The sequence below is a fragment of the Dendrobium catenatum genome, unplaced genomic scaffold (assembly GCF_001605985.2).
Source record: "Dendrobium catenatum unplaced genomic scaffold, ASM160598v2 fragScaff_scaffold_133, whole genome shotgun sequence".
Classification (NCBI taxonomy): Eukaryota; Viridiplantae; Streptophyta; class Magnoliopsida; order Asparagales; family Orchidaceae; genus Dendrobium; species Dendrobium catenatum.
In genome coordinates this window covers 14,300,212-14,316,043 of record NW_021318595.1, presented here as the reverse complement: position 1 = coordinate 14,316,043, position 15,832 = coordinate 14,300,212, and the positions used below count along the sequence as shown (strand labels likewise).

At 31.7% G+C, this 15,832-nt stretch overlaps 1 long non-coding RNA gene across 1 annotated transcript in view; it reads left to right on the top strand.

The window, feature by feature from the left end:
* The first annotated feature begins 13,199 nt into the window (after positions 1 to 13,199).
* The window catches only part of LOC114580700, a 10,815-nt gene continuing 8,182 nt past the window's right edge, over positions 13,200 to 15,832 (top strand). Inside the window, exon 1 of the long non-coding RNA XR_003702244.1 lies at positions 13,200 to 13,396. This is a non-coding gene — a long non-coding RNA (uncharacterized LOC114580700). The remainder of the gene's footprint in view (positions 13,397 to 15,832) is intronic.

The following is a 15,832-nucleotide window of genomic DNA, read 5'->3' as shown; positions in this document are numbered from 1 at the left end:
GACTATAAGCTCGCTGAAATCGGAGTTCGGGTGCTCCAAAAATTAATTTTTGAAGTTTCCAACTTACTTTTGCCTCGAGATTCGTGCCCGATCAAGCTAATTTTTTGAGTACGTATCAATCCTATAAGGATGAAACTTAAAACTCTTAAACTTAGTTACATCGTTTATGTTAGGATAAATTCCCACTGATTTAATAAAAATCATTAAGCTAATTATTTAATTAATTTAAAGGTAAACCTTTAATTATGCACTAAAACTTCTAAAAGTTATAATAAATTCAAATAAAATCCAAAAAATATAAATAATATATCAAATAGACGAAAATTCAACACTTAAGCATAAAAAATTAAAGCTCATTGACTAGACTTTAATTTCAAGTTTAATTTAATTTTAAGTAAAAAATTAATATTTAATTAATAAAAAAAATTCAAACACTTGTAAACACCCCCCTAGGTTATTACTGGCATTTTAGGAGTTTGGATTTAATTTGGATCCAAATCATTAAAAGCCCTTTGATTAAATCAATTAAGTAATTTGATTGAATATCAAAACTTTAAAAAATTATAACTAACTTCAAAAAAATTCAAATTAAGCAAACTAAAACGCATTGGACTCCATTAAGGGTCTAATATTTATTAAAAATATCAAACCACCTGAAATAATTCAAAACTAAAAAGTTAACTTTTAGTCAACCTTCAGTCAAATCTAAGGCAAAATTTCAAAAATTCAGAACGAAATGTAGAAAAATCTAATCTAGCAAATTTAGTTTCTAATTTCTCATATTAAGGTCTAGTATTTAGTAAAAATCTTAAAACTCCAAAAATAAACCTTAATCTAAAAGTCAAATTTTGACCCTTAATTTAATATATTAAATATTTCAAAAAAATCAAGAAATTTAATATTTGATTTAATATTCCAGGAAATATTAAATCTAATATTTAAAACTAGTAACTAATCACTCCAATTAAAATTTATCAACCTTTAATCTTTAGTCAACTCAGTCAATTAATACCAATTACTCGAGATAATACGGGCTTATGAGGCTATTAAGTTAGGCCTTAAAAAGGTGAAATAAACTTCATGACCCATGTTTAACAAAGATACTAATCACTCAACACTAAAAACATATCTTAAAATTAAAATTAACATATTAATATTTAAATTTAATTAAATAGCCATCAATCTTTTCAACCAACCAGAACACTACGCAACTTTAATTGACCATCCTATATAGGATATATTCAAACCACACCACCCTACCTAACACACTTTAGATAGTTTGCTAGGTTAAATAACTCTAGGCTAAGGCTGGGTAAATATTTTACTTTCATGTTATTGTGTGCTGGGTTTTTTGAATTTTCACTACATACTGGTTATTATAATTACTTGATTATTTATTTAATTTTTGCAATATGTGAATTGATATGATAGACGTTAGATTATCCTTAGGTTAAGGACGATCTAGATACTAATACAATCTTTTGTATGTGTCCATACTCATACAATACTATCAAAATAAAGGGGGCATAAGTTAAAGCTTTAAAATTAATAAATTTTCTGCAGATGCTACGCATGTCAAGTCCCCCTTTGATGAAAAAAGCATGGCCAAGTGTGATTGTGATTTAGTTTTAAAAATTTTAATATATATAACTACTTGGGATGTCAATTTAACTATTAATTACTTAAGATAACCTCGTAGGTGGTGCTTGAGTCTTTATTTTTAATTTCATTTATATGTAATTTAATATATTCAAGCCATAATCATTTGTTATAAAAGTGTTTTGAGATGGGATAGTAGTAATCCAACCTAAAATCCAAAGAGAATGGTAACATCTCTTAGGGGCGAGTTCCACTTCATTTGAAAATTCAGGTTATAATACTTTTAAATATCTAAAGAGAAAAGAAAAGACTCCTTTTAGGCAGAGTTTCTTTTCATTTGGATATCAAAACCCTACAAATCTAAGGAGCTCGTAGAAGGGCAAAGAAGTGAAGACCAAGAAGAATCTCATTCTCAAAGTCACTTGTGTCTTAGGAGTTGAATCTGGTTTGTTATTAGTGGTACCTGACCACTTTTTATTTCTATAAATCCTGGGTTGTAATTAAGTGACATTTACCACCTTGATATTCTATTTGATTTATTTAATTTAATTACAAATTAGAAATTATATATTGTTTCAAGATTTCTTTCTTGAATTCCATTTTTTCTTTAGCCTGGATTCGATAGGAGGCTCAGGAGGGAATGCTTAAAAAATTTTCTACTTCAATTAATTTAAAAAATATCAAGACAACATAGAAACTCTAATAATTTTAAGAAGTAAGCTCGGGCTCGCTAAGGGTTGCATGCATCATATCTTACTTTCTCTTCCTTATTAGACACCTCCTCGCCTCCGAGTTGTGGCAGGTGACCTATTAGGGTGAAGTCCTATCAAGGGGAAATTGTGCAATTTCTAGGAAAATTTTATTTGTAAGCCTTTTAAAAATTGCTTCATAGTCAATTTATACATTTAAAGAGTCAATTAGCATGTATTGCATTAGAAACTAATTAAAAAGAGTCAAAATTCTAATTGTATTTTATTTTAAGCATCAAATTACCCTATATGTGTTAAATGACCAATTAGGATATGATGTAGATGTCAACCCTATTTTCTCAAACTTAATTAAATAATGTCCATACCACTCTTACATAAAAGATCGGACACATGGATTTTAAGCGCTTAGGTGGTTAGCTGGCACGCCAATTCAGACCATGATAAGTCCATATTTACACTGTATTAGCTATAAGTTTGGGTTAATATTGTTTAATGGCCAAATTAGACTTAGGATCTAAGGTAAACTCAAAATTATAAGTCCCCGCCTTCTAGGAATATAATCATAAGGTTTTAATACAATTATCATCTTAAATTTAAATCTCCTTCAATCCAAAATTAAAGCTCAATATATAGGATATGGTGGGATGTTTTCTGAAGTGTTTTAGAATCTCATAACACCTCCTACCTCTCCTCCTTTGAACTTTAGAAATAAGTGTTTAAATTTGATTCATTCTCATTTAAAATTCTAATTTCAATCCTTTGATATCACTCCTTGAGCAATTCCATATAAAAGTTTTATTGTTATCTTCATCAATAGTATTCATAAAAAACTTAAGTTTTCTATAATGTAATTAGTTATGAGGGCTTGCGCTCGTAAGAGATTTAGAAATCAGATCAATTTTTAAAATTAAGTTTTTTAAATTTAATTAATTTTTTTTAGGAAAATAAAAGTCAACAATCATTAACGTCATATTCAAATGATTAATAGTAAATAATATCTTCTATCTCTGAGAAGATGTATTATTCTAGTATCATGATTTTGATTATAACATTAATGATCACTTATTCATATTATTATTGTCAAATATTCAAATAAAGATCATTTTGATCCTTTGATGTCATATGTGGTTCTTCCTAGAGTTTGACTATAATGATTAAGATGAATTCAAAGCTTTGAAATCTAAACCTATTAGGGAATAATATTTTTGCCTCCGGATGCGATATATAATTCATAATGACGTGTTTGATTTCAAAATTGAAATTCCAAAAATTAAATTCTCTAAAAAAATTAATATTTTCAAAAACATCTTTTTAACTCAAATAATTAGACAATAGTGGCCCAAACCTAGAGAATGCAGTGCAAAATCTAGACTTATCCTAGCTTGGATTGGGGAGCTAGCTAACCACCTAGACAATTTAAAATCAATGTATCCAAACTTTTTAAGAAAGAGTGATAGGGATGTTGTTAATTAATAAATGAACCAATTATGAATATTCATAATTTTCAAAAAGCTTAAAATGATGACATGTTAGATCAAATTTAACTAGTCCATTTAAGAAGTGGCAAATTACTTCAACCTTCACTTCCTAAACCAATAGTTTAGGATAATGGAAAATATATAGTAATTCAAGATATTAATAAATTTCATACTCAGGAAAGTCAAGACAAGCTAAAAATATATGCCCCACATCATAAGGTTTTATTTATAAAATAGTCTCTCATAAATTATTTATTGATCTTAAAATCCTTTAATTGAGCAATCACATAGAAGAATGTGCAATGACATTAAAAATTTGGTCATTAGAGAAATAAAAAATTTAATTTATGTTGGGTTTATTCATGAGGAAATATATCCTACTTGGTTTTCTAGCATAACATATTCAAGTTTGTATTAATTTCAAGGACTTGAATAAAGCATGTCAAAAACATGAGCATGTCTAAAACATGTTTTTTTCTTTACTAATTAATGATTTTTCAATGTTGAAAAAAGTAATTGAATTGGGGATAGAATTATAGCATTAAAGATTATTGTTGATGTTGAGCTTATTCATTTATAAGTGATTATGCTTCTTAAGTAAGTTTGAATATATTTTTAAAATTAAAATTTTTGAATGCTTAGAAGAATTAATATAAAGGATGCCTCTTGAAGAAGATTTGTTATTAGAAGAGATTTAAATAAAATTATGTATAGAGTAATAGAATATTTTTAAAAGTATTTATGATAGCTATGAATTTGCAACAACAAAAGTTGTTGGTATAACCATATTAGAAAAGAGAGGAGCATATGATCACATATAATAATGGACATAATAAAGCTCAAATTGATTATTTTCTTATAAGAAAACTAGATATATAGATTGCAAAGATTATAAGGTCATTTTGAGTGAAATTTTATGTACTTAGTATTTTTGGACTTTGAGAAAAAGGAGTGGAATCTAAAAATAAAGTAAATTATTATCCTAGGATTAGATGGGGTCATTTAAAAAACTCTAATAAAAATGATTTTGAGAGTCAAATTTAAGATCTTAAGATTTTGGTTCTTCTTTAAGAAGCTAATGTTATCAAGGAAAAAAAATATAAAGATGCTAAGAATGTTACAAAATAGTTTCTTGTAAAATCAGAATGGAAAACTCCTAATAGTAATCATAGTTGGTGGTGAAATCAAAAAGTGCAAGAAAAGATAAAAAATAACAAGGTTTCTTATAAAAATTAGTTAGATGTAAAATATGAAAAAATTGTGAAAGACATGGAGTTGCTCGTTGGGAGTCTAAGAAATCAATATGTGACAATAAGAATTTAGCTTTTAATATTTTATATAATAGATTAAATAATGAGGGCAAAAAATGTATTTATAAGTTAGCCAAGCAAAGAGATAGGAGAAGTAAAGATCTAGTTCAAATGAAGTGCATTAAAGATGAAGATGAAAAAAAAATTTAAGAGAATATGTAACATAGGTGAATGACATATTTTGATAAGCTTTTCAATGAAAAGTGTGAGAATATAAATGAATTTAATGATTTTAGCATTCTAAATGAAAAGAGACATTTTTATTTTTATTGACGTATTAGTAAAACTAAATTTTAAAAAGTTAAAAAAAAAATTAAGTGTAAAAAAGCAGTGGGACCTAATGATACTCTAATAGAGTTGTTGAAATGCTCTGGAGATCAGGAATTTCTTGGCTTACTAAACTTTTTAATATTATTATGAAGATTAAAAAGATGTCAAATGAGTAGAAAAGAAGTGTGTTGATTCATATTTTTAAGAATAAAGGTGATGGACATGAGTATATGAATTATAGTGGAATTAAGTTAATGTATCATATATTAAAATTATGGGAGAGAGCAATTGAGCATAGATTATGACATAAGACTAAAGTTTCTCAAAATCAATTTGGATTCATGATAGGTAGGCTTACTATGGAAGCTATACATTTGTTGAGATGTTTGATGAAGAAGTAAAGATAGAGTAAAGAGGACCAACATATGATATTTATTGATTTAAAGAAAACTAGGGCTACAAATAAATCAAACTGAGCCGGGTAGTGAATGTTCATGTTTGAGTTCATTTATTATTAGCTTGTTCAAGTTTGGTTCATATTTGATTCAAGCTTTTTTGTTTTTGTTCATATTTGGTTTGTTTAAATTGATGAGTGTTCATGTTTGTTTCATGTTTGGTTTGTTTAGTGCTTATCGAGCTTTAAACAAACAAGCCTTAATGAGCTATAAATGAGCTCTATTTCTACATGTTCATTAACTTAACAAACGAGCTTTATTGAACCTCCTAACAAACAGTTACATCGAGCATGTTTGTGAACATATTTAGCAATTTTTTAAAACTATCAAACATGCACATTCATGAACATATCTAATGGATATTTTTGAGCAATCAAATGAGGAAGTTTATAAACTTATATAACTAGTTTTTGAGAGCTACTAATGAGCTCATTCACGAACAAGTGATCTATGATTCATCTTATGTTTGTTCATGGACATTTTAAACAAACAATCTAGCAAAGATGGACAAATGTGAACAAATTCATTAGCACCGCTTTTTGACTTTTCTATTTAATAAAATTTAATAAAAATATAAATTTTATTTTAATTAGCATACATTATAATATTTAATTAATTTAAATTTTAATATTTAATAATAATTATATCATTATGTTATAATAAATATAAAAAATAAATATTATATATATTTATCAATTTTATAATCAAATGTAGGTGTGTCAATATTTGACACGATCCAAAAATCCGACTCTAAACCAACACGGAAATTTCGGTTCGAGTTAGAGTTTTTGACCTGTTTCAAAAATCGGGTCATGTTCTGGTTGACCCGGAAACTCGAAAATGACCCGGATTGACCCGCTAACCGAGCTGCCCCCAACGTGACCGAACTGGCCTTCGCTGAGTTGCCTGGCTGCCCCGCTGACCCGCCTGCCCCTCCGCATGACCGAGCTGCCCTGCCCCGCGTGACCGAGCTCTCCTGCACCCCCCCCTCCCCCCAACTACCCAGCCTGCCCGCCCACGTGACTGCATCACTTCCCGCTGCCTGCTGTGACGCTTTTGCTTCGTCGCCTTCGCGTCGCATATGCTGCAGCTAGCCCAATTGTCATGTCCTGCGACTCCACGTCGTAATCGCTGCCGTTAGACGCCAACGGAAGGCACGTCGATGCTGCCGGATGCCGCTATCGTGAATCTTCTCAAGGTATTGCCCTATCTTTGGGTCGGGTCAGGTCTAGAAAATTGACCAGTTTGTAAAATGGGTCGGATTCAGGTTAACTTGAATTGGGCCGGGTTTGACCCAAACCCGACGCGTGACCAAAAATTGACACCCCAATCAAATATTAATTAAGCTTTCATCAAGCTTGTTCACGAGTTTTGAATCGAGCTTCTTTTCGAGCTTAATGTCGAGTTTGTTCACGAACTTTAAATGATGTTGTTCATGAACATAAATGAGTCTAACACATTAGTGTTCAAGCTTGTTTATTTAAGGATCGAACATTTAAAATATTATTCAAGCTTGTTTGTTTAGTTACTTAAATGATTACAAACAAATTTTAATCGAACTGAGTAACGAGTAGCTTGTTGAACATTTGGTTCGCTTGCCGCACTAATGAAAACATATGATAAAGTTCTAAGAGAAGTGCTCTAGAGAGTTCTAGAAATGGACGGATTTATTAATGTTTATGTTCAAATCATTAAGGATATGTATATAGGAGTTGTTACTTGTGTTCAAACACGAGGTGGTTTGACAAAGAATTTTCCTATTTCAGTTAGATTACATCAAGAATCAACTTTAAGTCAATATCTTTTTTGTTTTAATCATGGATGTTCTTACTCTACCTTTGTAAATGCTTTTTGTTGATGTTCTTGCTTGTTGATAAAATTAGAGAGCAATTAAAGAAAAACTTCAATTATGGAGGTCAACCTTAAAGCCTAAAGGTTTTTGTTTGAGATCTAAAATTAAATACATGGAGTATGATTTTAGTTATAGATGTAGTGCATGGTGAGATTGTGATATTAGTGATCAAGTCATTAAAAAGAGTGTTATTTTTAGATATTATTTGTTTATTTCTCAAAGTGATTGTGAAATACAACAAAAATAAAATCAAACCTTTATCCTACTACGTGGAGTCAGCTACATGAATCACAAGGATTAGATTAATATTTGTGTCATATATGATATTCTTATGCTTCAATAGTTCTCTATACAAATAATATGGGAGACTACAAATCCCTCATCTATGTACAAACAATCTATAGTGATTCCCTATTGATCATTAGCTAAGTTGATGGAATATTAAAGGTGCTAAAACCTAATCTCAATGCTTATCACAAATAGTTTATGTTATTACTTGAAAGAATCCCAAGTGTGTGCTCTCATTAGAGACACTACAGGAAAAATGTCTAATACTGGCAGTTCTAACTGGCGATTTTAACGACGGTTTTGCCGGCAGTTTCACCGCCGGCATTTACCGGCGGGTCGCTCTCCCGTTGAACGATATCGGACGGCTTAAGCTATGTCGCCGATAAATCCCTCAAACCGCCGGTACTATACCGGCGGTTACCGACGGCTTCCGGCAGTGGTCCGTTGAAAACCCGGCGGTGTATGCCGCTAGTACTACCGTCGGCCTGACCGCCGGCGGTGTACCGACACTAGATTAATTACTATTGGTGGCTATTGAACCTTTTGCAAAACCAACTACACTCCTCACTTGTGAGAGCTCGTTCCTTTTATTTGCCTTCCAAGATTTGAGTTTTTCTCCCAGGATCGTCCGGGACGATATTGAGATCGTCCGAGACGATCAGTGCATTGAAACAGCTGATTTTTCTGGAATGGGATCGTCCAGGCCGTTTTTGGATCGTCCTGGGACGATCAGATGAGACAAAAATCCCGAGAGCAAAATCAAAATTATCGGCCTGAGGAATCGTCCTGGACTATGTGGCGATCGGCCGGGCCGATCAGGCTTATGTTATAAGGAAATCAGCTCGTTTTGAGGAGAGAGAAAATCATTTTATAAAAACAAAAATATCTGAGGAGAGAGAAAGAGAAGGAAAGCGAAGGAAAAGCTAGATTTCGGAGGCCGCAGAGCGCTTTTCGTCCGTCGCCGCTGTTGAGCAATTTGTTTATCTCGTTGTAAGGACTCCGAATCCTATTTCTGTTTTCGAAGATGTTGAGTTTTGGTCGTTTTGTGCTCGGATTTGTATTTTCGTTTCAAAAAACGCGCACCGTTTTGTATTGACGAAACTTTCACCGCACAACTTTTAATATGTTATAGATACGAATATTCTACGCGATTTGATTATTTTCTGGAACGATTTCACCGGTTATTTTGGGTTCTACGCGATTTTGATCGAATAGAAAAATATTATGATGTTTATTGATATGGATTTAGTAGAGTAATAGTCTTATATTATTATCGTGAACATTCTATTGTAATTTGGTGAATTGTGATTTTGTAGTATTTTTGTGTAAATTCCGTATACTGCTGTTATGCCGCTGGATTTTCGTACGATTTTCTGATTTTCGCAAAATTAATGATTTGAATACATATGAATGTGACTATCTGATTATTGATGCTGAAAGACAAGTGGAACTTGGTTGAACGTTGGTTGGAGATTGACTTGACCTATACAGGATGGTGGGCCGATGGGCTTTCCTTTAAATCATTGATCATTGATATAATAATTGGGAGTCATAAGGAGTTTAATATGTCGACGGGCGGCCGACGGGCACAGAGTGATGACTCTTATTGAAACCAACGTATGGATATCTACAACAGCAATATGGATTCTACAACAGCACTATGGATTTCTACAATAGCACTATTGATAATAGCCAGTGTTTGTACTTGTTCAGTAAGACCATTGTATGAAATTGCATATGTACGATATTGCATTGTATGGATTTCCTGATAGGCATGACCTATTGATTTTTGATTGATTTATTGATATTGACGGATTTATTGTATTGAATTGACTTATTACTGATTGGATTTATTGACGGATTTCTGGGTTTCTGTTACTGCACGATTTCATGGATATTGTACGTTATTGATTCATGGATACCGACACCATTATGGATATGGATATTGTATTGATTCATGGATACAGATACCGAGATTATTGATTCATCGATATTATGGATTCATTGATTCACGGACATGATTGATACTACTGATACGGATACCGATACTACAGATCCACTGATACATTGATTCGTAATACCAATCATTGATTGATTGATTGATTGGGTTGATTGTTTATTGATTTATCGATTTGATTGTTGTATATGATTTTATTGCATTGATTGATTTCAATTGTCTTTGCCGATCGTATTGATTTATTTCAACTGCTTTTACGATGTATGGATTTGATCGATTTATGGGATTCTAAGCCGATTGATATTATTGACCGGAAGTAATTGCTTTACTGAATTGATTGATGCGGTTTCACTGTTGTAGCATCGTTCATGGTCGTCATTGGATTGTTCTCTTTATGGATATGGATACATACGCTGCCGTACTGACAAGGAGCAAATGATATTGAATAATTCATCGATTTGCAAGTGTATGTTTTGATACGATTCCATTCTATTGATTTGACTGATGTTATAGACTGATACGATAAGTAAGATGGCTAGACGACTGTATTGATGTAACTGATGTTATCGATTGCTATGATAGAGATTGTAGAGATTTGATGCATGCATTGATTTCTTGAGCTTTATGGATTTCCTACTGTTTACTGATTTTATTGATTTCTGTTCCGTATTGATTTTCGAATCTGCATTGACTCATTGATCATGTACGATTGATTGATTTGACTTGATTTGATTGACCTGCATATTGTTTCTAGTGTCGTGCTTTGATTTCTGTTGTAGGCTTTGGTGACCTGCTGGGCAATTTAAGCTCATTATATGTGGATATTTCAGGTGCAGAGCCTCCCGCGTGAAGCTTCTTTGGTCGCTAGTGTAGTCTTGTTTTTGTAGCCTATGGCAGGCTTTTGTTTTGTAGCCGTGTGGCTATTGTACATATTCTTTTGGACGTTCCTTTTGACTGTATATATGTTGTCTATATGTTGAAATGTGAATTATAGTAGTTGTTGTATTTCTTTTCTGTAATGCAATTATCTCTGGATGACTGTATTGATCTGAACGAGAAAAAGAAAGAAAAGAATGAGAAAAAAAAATAGATATGGAAGAAGGTCAGATGAATCCTTTCACTATTGATATCTGGGACGTTACATCACTCTCCCACCAACATTAACTACAATGATAAACACCATTATCCTCCTTTCTCTCCAACTCTAATCAAGTTGGACCTCCATACACATGCACTCATCTTAGTAGGACTCGCACATGTTTCCTATTCTTGGTTGTTCCTAGCTAAGACCTCCATAGTTTTATTTCTTTTTTCATTAAGATGACTTTTTATCAATCTCGATTTTAATATTGCCAATTACAAATTCAATCATATTTGGAGGAGGGAGAAATGACATATTGCAACTGGCAACTCTTTTATGTTTGTGCAATATAAGTGGAGTTATAAGGCTATGTACATATGATGCGCCTAAAATGATGTGAGATGAACAAGTACATGTATAAGTGAAAGTAGAGTTATAAGTGGGAATTGAGCTAATATGTATGATTGAGTGGATATATAAGTAAAAGTGAAGGTATAATGAGACTATGAGAGATATGCAATGTGAATGTGAAACATATTTTAAAATATATGTTACATGTTAAGGCCTTGAATGAATGGAAAATGGTTGATAAAGTTAAGGTCCATGCTATATATATGTTTCCATTTATAGATTTACCTTGGCAATCTAGTTTGTGATGTTTATTGGGATGTTGTGAGAGAATATTTATAGTGGATTGTTGCATATAATTCTTTTGATGATATGAATAAAATTAATTATGATATTTATATTTATGTTTATTGTTGTTCAATGTATTTAGATGGCTCTAGGTGTTATGATAATTGAAGAGTTAAATTAAATAATAATTCTCCCAATTAGATTACTAGATCATGATTGGAGCTACTTCAATCTTTTCACAAATATACACATTTCGCATTCTATCTCTATGTGTAAATCCACTTATCCACCTAAGCATCATGATCATTTGTGACACTTAATTTAATTTTATGCTTCTCTTTTAATGACAGCATTTTACGTCATTAAACATTGCCATTCTCATCACCAATATACAAATTTTATCCTTAAGTTTGAGGGGTATTTTTCTATGACATAGCAAGCCTGATGTATTCCTCCACTTCATCCATCTAACTTGAGGTCTATTAATAATATCGTCAGCTATGCCAACATCATGTTGAACAATAGGTTTGAGATATCTAAAATATGAACTCATTAAAATGACTTGATCATCCAATGTCACAATCCCACAGCCACTAGATTAATTACTATTAAAATTACACTCTGTGCATTTGGTATTTGATCTACTTAAACAAAAATATTAATTTACTGAATATACAAAAATAAAGCTAAGCAAAAAAGATAATATTGTTGTTAAATATATGACAATTTTGAATACTATTAATACAAAATAAGAAAACTCACTTCAAGACAAAAAATAAAATGCTGAGATACATCAATGCTCCAAAGAGCATGCACGGCTCATCTAAAATTATTGAAATGATAATAAATATAAATTTTATTTATATTCATTAAACTTCTTCATTTAAATAGCAATTAACTTAATATATTCAAGAAATATTAATCCATTATATAAGAATTTATTTAAGATAAAAAAATTAATGGGAAATTAAATGCATATTTCTTAAATATAAAAGAATTTACTTAATAGATAAGAAATTGATGAAGAATTACATACATATCACTTAAATTTTAGTTATTCAAAAAAAAAAAAAACTAATAATCATGTTATTTTGTAGCCACATAATATGTGCATTTGTCAAGATTGTTAAAATCAAATCAGACAATAAACTGGATGAATGACAGGTTCACAATTCGATTGGTTTGTACTAGGTTTGAACAGAGGTCGAACCATATGACGTAACAAATAATATTATTATTAAAAAATAATAAAATTAACATAATAATATGACAATGTAACATTAAACCTTATAATTCTAAGAATTTAAACTTTATATTTTTTTAGTAGATTATCATATATTATATCTCAATAAAATTAAATTATAAACTTATTTAATTAAATTAAAATGATGAATATAATTTTCTATGTGAATATCTAATAATTTAATTATAATTAGCTTTGATATTTTTACATATATAACACTTAAAACTATGTTATTTACTCATCTAACGCCTAAACTTATCTATATACACACATACGACTGAAAAGTACTTTACCTTTCTAAAAAACCACTCAGTCTCCTCTCTATGAAAACCCGCCTGATACCCTAGCTTGTTTGGGCACGAAACTCATCTTCCTTTGACATTTGCTCATCTTCTCCATTCCATCGAAGAATGAAATGGATCTCTTTTCCCGTCAAAACGCAGCCCAAGGTTGGCGTCAGAGCCTCCCATCTAGCCTTCTGTATGTTCTACCTCTAAAACAGAAAAAAATCTATTAGGTAAATAGTCTCTCGTACCTTCTAGCCTCCCATTTTAGCTGTTTGGTACAAGTGACTTAGATGGTCTTATGATTTCGAGATATTTAATTTCTTAGATGGTTCTATTATTTGCAGTAAAAGATAATATATTCATTTTAACATAACTATGCATTTTAGTAGAACATAAGTTTTTCCTTTTCCTCTAGTTTTACTTCATTAAATTTTTCTCATTAATAACTTCTTTGCTAGATATAGATTCCAACAATTCGTGTTATATTGTCTTTAAATATGGAGGATGTTGGAGTGTAGTAAAGGGACAGAGCAGGCTAAAATATATTGGTGATAGTCAGAGAACTTTAAAGCTTGGGAGAAGTGATGTTAATTTATTTTTACTAAAAGAACGAACTGAAGCGCTATGCCCATGGCTAAGGGGTCATGCTTACGACCTACACTATCACATCAATGGAATATCGCCTCAAAATTGCATGCCCATTATAAGTGATATATTTGCAATGAACATGTTACATATTCTTCTCATTGCCACATAATGGTGTTGGTTGTCATTGTGAAAGAGCTTGAAGAAGATATAGGTATTACTTGTGAAAGCCAGCATGTGGATATGCATGATTTATGTGACAATAGAATGGAAAACAATGATGTAATAGTTGGTGGAATGTCTTATGGTTTTATTGAGAGTCCCAATTTAGAGGAAAATTCTCTAGTTGTAGGATCGTGGTTTGAGGTTTCGTTCAGTTTCAAACAAGTCATTCGTTCCAACGCAATAATACATAACTTTGATATCAAGATTAAGGCTAGTGATAAATCAAGAGTTATTGCTACATGCTCATACCATGGTTGTCCTTGGAGGATACAAGCTTTAATATGTTCTGATGGCCACTCCTTTGAAGTGAAAAAATTACATTCTACATATTTATGCCCAGGGGTAAACAGAGCTGGGAACAAACAAGAAAACACAAGCTGGGTTGTGCACAAAATTCAGGACATTGTCAAAAGAAATATTGATATTACACCAATGGACATTAGTAATAACTTGGAGACTTCTTACGGTTTAAGTTTGCAGTACATGAAAATATGGCGATCAAGGGCACTAGCAAGAGACCAAATGTTTGGATCAATAGATGATAATAAGTGGGTTCCAACACTAAGGTGTGAATTACTCAAAAGAAATCCAGGCTCTCATATAACATATCAATGTGACAACACAACAAATCATTTAAGAGATTCTTTATTAGTTTTAAAGTTTGCATTGATGGCTTCCTCGCAGGTTGTAGATTTTTAATTGGCGTTGATGTGTGCCATTTAAAATTAAAATATTTAGGTGTACTACTTTCTGCGAGTTGTCTTAATGGGAATAATGGTCTCTTCACAAGTGCATCGTTATTGCTGAATCTGAATCAAGGAAGAGTTTGGAGTGGTTTTTGAAGAATTTGTTAGAAGCTTTTAGTTGTGATATAGAACATTTGACATTCATATAAAATATGGAAAAAGGACTAGGTGAAGTAATTAAGTTTTTTTTCTAAAAGCCGAGCACATGGTGTGCATGAGACACCTTTGGAAGAATATTAAAAAAAAATTCACTGTGAAGTGGCAACAAATTACATAAGGTGGTTTTGAATGCTGCAAATAATTTTAGTCAACACAATATCAATGCATATTTGGAAGAAATTCGAAGCCTTAGTCTTGGAGTATTCATTCCAAGTGCATTGACATTAAGTGGTTGAAATCCACTTTTTCTCAACATATTAAAAATCACTACAACACAAACAATATGCCAGAATATTTAAATTCATGGGTGGAAAGAGACTAGGAGTAAGCCAGTCGTGCATCTAATCGACATGGTTAGAGGATTGATGATGGAACAACGCTTTCAAAGGAAGTTAAATTGTAGTTCTTGGAAGGGGCCACTTGTTCCTTGTGTGGAGGAGTATCTTAGAGATGTTATAACAATGAAAGATCACTTTATTATTTGCCAGCTACTTCAACCAAAGCTGTGGTCAAAGGAAGATACGATCATCATGAGGTGGACATTGAGAACCATTTATGTAGTTGTGGATTTTGGCAATTGTGTGGACTTCCATGCGTACATGGTGCATCATTCATTGAATCAAAACACTGCAATCTATGGTGTTGCAAACTATTTTCATGGCTTCTGTTTTGATGATTGACAAACACTATCTCTCTTGGACTACTTGTTGCTTCTAACTTTTCAGGAATCGAAGATCGGACGATCAAGAGGAAGCCAAGTCCAGGATCGCGTAGGTTTAGGGTTGAGTCAGTCTGTAATTTTATTTTTCATCTTTTGAGTCTACTTGTAATAATCAAAAAGACTGATGCTAAGTAACCCTCCACACACACACTTGAGAGGCTTAGAAATTCTATTTTTTTCCCACATCGGCCCGGCCGATATTTATATCGTCCGGGACGATCGGCTTAAAA